The sequence below is a fragment of the Trichosurus vulpecula genome, chromosome 5, assembly GCF_011100635.1.
Source record: "Trichosurus vulpecula isolate mTriVul1 chromosome 5, mTriVul1.pri, whole genome shotgun sequence".
NCBI lineage: Eukaryota > Metazoa > Chordata > Mammalia > Diprotodontia > Phalangeridae > Trichosurus > Trichosurus vulpecula.
In genome coordinates this window covers 190,947,508-190,950,834 of record NC_050577.1, presented here as the reverse complement: position 1 = coordinate 190,950,834, position 3,327 = coordinate 190,947,508, and the positions used below count along the sequence as shown (strand labels likewise).

The 3,327-nt window shown below is 36.7% G+C and overlaps 1 pseudogene; it reads left to right on the top strand.

Annotated features, from left to right (window-relative positions):
- Positions 1-3,226: 3,226 nt before the first annotated feature.
- Positions 3,227-3,327, top strand: LOC118852452 (annotated as a pseudogene).

Genomic DNA, 3,327 nt, shown 5'->3' with positions numbered 1-3,327 from the left:
AATTCCTCCTACCTAGGTCCATTTGACTGGAGATCAATAAATCAAGAGACAAGGCTAGAAGATGAAAAGTTTAATTAGCATCAGCTAGAGGGCAGTTGCCAAATGGATAGCAATTCTAAGGTACAAAGGGAGATATACACACACACGCACGCACGCGCGCACACACACACACACACACACGTATGATTTTACACAGGTTTAGGGTTGCATTACTGGTGGCAAAAGAAGACCATCAGATGAGGCCACTCAGCCACTTCCCTTATTTGGGAAGTTGAGTAATAGCAACAGGGTATCAAGTGATTTGGAAGAGAATGGGTTAATTTTGGGTCTCAGGAGTTGCCAAAGATCAGGTTTGTTCCATTGTGGATGGTTTCTCTACAGTTAATTCTATGAGAACCTCCAGGTGGAGCTTGAGGTTTCTATTTATCCCATCAGAATATCCTGGTGGGCTCCTGGTAGAACTCCTCTCTAAGATATCTCCTTCAAGACAGGATCAGTAGGCTTATCCTTTATCGAATAAAATATAGACCAAAGTTTTTTCTCTATTTAAACGACCCTGTAGCTCTGTTTCTTCTTCCAAGGTTACTTTTTTCCTAGATGGAAAAACATTTTCCCCTAATCACAGTATTTCTTCCACAGAAGCATCTGGGTTTTTATATTGCAGAATATATTTATTTTTTCAGAAGAAAGAAAACAAACCAGAAACCTTAAATGAGCAACCATTATATATGTGTATGAGTGTCTCTGTGTGTATGTCTGTATGTATATATAAATGCACAATCATTTACAATCCCAACTATGATAACTTCTCTAGTGACAGTAAGTCAGGTGAAAATTGAATTGGAGACATCAGAGGGAAGAGTAGTTCAAGGAACAGATGTCACCTTAGTCTGGGCACTCCCTATGTTCTGTAGGCTAAAAGCCATTGGCTGAGAGAACTCCTTGAGAGCTTTAGCCTTCCCCTTCATGGAATAGATTTAATAATGATACCCTCCCCACTCCCCTTTCTTGGCCCCCAATGGACAAAGTATCAGGGTACATTGAAAATAGATAACTAAATACCAATTGAAGCTGAGATGTGACAACCATCAAGAAGCAGCAGAGACATGATGACATTACATAAGAAGTCTGAGCAGATAGAAATACATCATCACCAAAAGACATAGGCGATTTTCCAGCATCAGAGGCATGAGTTTTACTTCAATATGTGTGCCTTAACCATACATGGTCCTTGTATGTATGCTCCTCCATGTAGGTGACCTGGCCCTATGTATTTTCTACATGTAATCTCCTATTTACTCTTTACATAGTAGTGTTATGTAGGATCATAGGATTAGAGTATCATAGATCTAGAGCTGGAAGGGTCTTAAGAACCATCCCGTCCAACCCCCTAGTTTTATAGATGAGGAAACTGAGGAACAAGGAGATTAAATTACTTGCACAAGGACACACAGGTAATGAATGTTAGAGGCAGGATTTCAACTCTGGTCTATATGAGTCTAGAATTGATACTCTTTCTACTTGTGGGAGAGTGAGCTCAAGATTTACAAGGCAGAATGCTCTGTTATTACTTTATATTACTATGCTATTTTATCAAATATTCCACTAAGTCCTACTCTATTGTCTCTTCATAGTATGGAAACGATCTTGGGTTCTCCAAGCCTTTACCAGTGAACACAATAGGTTGTACCATGCAGGGAAAGCTTTGAATATGGTCACTAAATACAGAAAGGCTAATCACCAGTAGGCTGGCCACTAGGAGACAAATTCTCTGGCCATGGCAAGCCATAAAAGAAAACAGAATAAAAAATGATATTCAGTCCTTCGAGACCTCCTTGTACTTCTGTAGTGAAGGAGTCAGAGTGGCAAAAAATTAGTATAGAGGGTAGAAAAAAAAGTAGAGAGAGGGTACTAAAAAGACAATTTTTTAGATTGTCTATGAACTTAACTTGGCTCTAAATGCAAGATCCTCATCCAGTGACTAATAGATACACTACTGGAAGAGCTAAATCTTATTATGACTCTTGATATTCTTGCTATAACCCAAACCAAATGAATAAAAGAGGAAGTTGCAACTAAATGGAAGGATGGCTCATAGTTTCTCCACAGAGAAGCAAATAAAGGAATTGGCAAAATTGATTTTATCATGTGCCCAAAGGCAACAAGAAATGTTATTTCATGGGACATTTGGTCATCTTTCATTTCTGTGCTCATGATAGGCATTTGCAAAAAGACAAACACACACGCACAATGAAAAATATGTGGTTTATGAGAACAGGTGGAAAAATTCTACAAAGAACTTGACAAAGCCATTCAAATTAAATCAACAAATTCTTTGATACTTGGTGACATCAATATGAAGGTGTGAATAGGTGAGGGTGGTGAAATATACAGCAGAAAACATGGATCAGGAAAATAGGAATGAGAGGCCAAAGACTTATACATTACACAGAAATCTCATGGCTATACATTGTAAATATTTTCCTTAAAAAAAAATTGAGTAGAAGCTGAAAATGATGAGCAAAAATTAAAAACATAGTATTTTAACAGGTAGGATATAATTTGTTCCTGATGTAGATACCGATGATAAAAGATTAGGAATAGAATCACTTCTTAAAAGAGAGAAGTAGTGTAGAGTAAAATCAGTTTAAAGAAAGTTTGGCCAGGGATCCAATTAAGCAAAGTAATAAATATCAAGGCCATTTAAATATGAAAATGGAAGAACAAATAGAAGAAAAATGGAAGAGATCTATGGGGATTTGTATTAGAAACTTTCTCACCATCAAGGATATTAGAGCCTCCACATTCGAACTCAACATCACAGATTCAGATATGCTCAGATGATGGAGTGGAAATGGCATTAAAGAGATCAAAGACAGGAAAAGCAATTGGATTAAACCAAGTGCTTTGGCCAACACAATTGTGAATATGTGAAAGGATGAATTCATAAGGATTCTGAAAGAGGAAGATACCAAAGGTGTGAGAAAAAATCTTGGATCTTTCCAATAAAATAAATAAATAAATAAAGCCAGATAAGGGAATGTGTGTGTGTATGTGTGTATACATATATGTGTACATATATCAATACATATATCAATAACCACACTTACATACCTATTTTTCAATCTATGTAAAAATTTTATGAAGATCATCTATACATGCATCAAGGACTTTGTCAAAGAGGACTTTAGTAGAGAACACACAGCTTTTCAGAAGTGATATTTCAGTGCTCACTTTGGCAACATATATACTAAAATTGGAACTATCAGAATAGATTAGCATGGCCCCTGCAATGACATGCAAATTCATGAAGCATTCCACATTTTT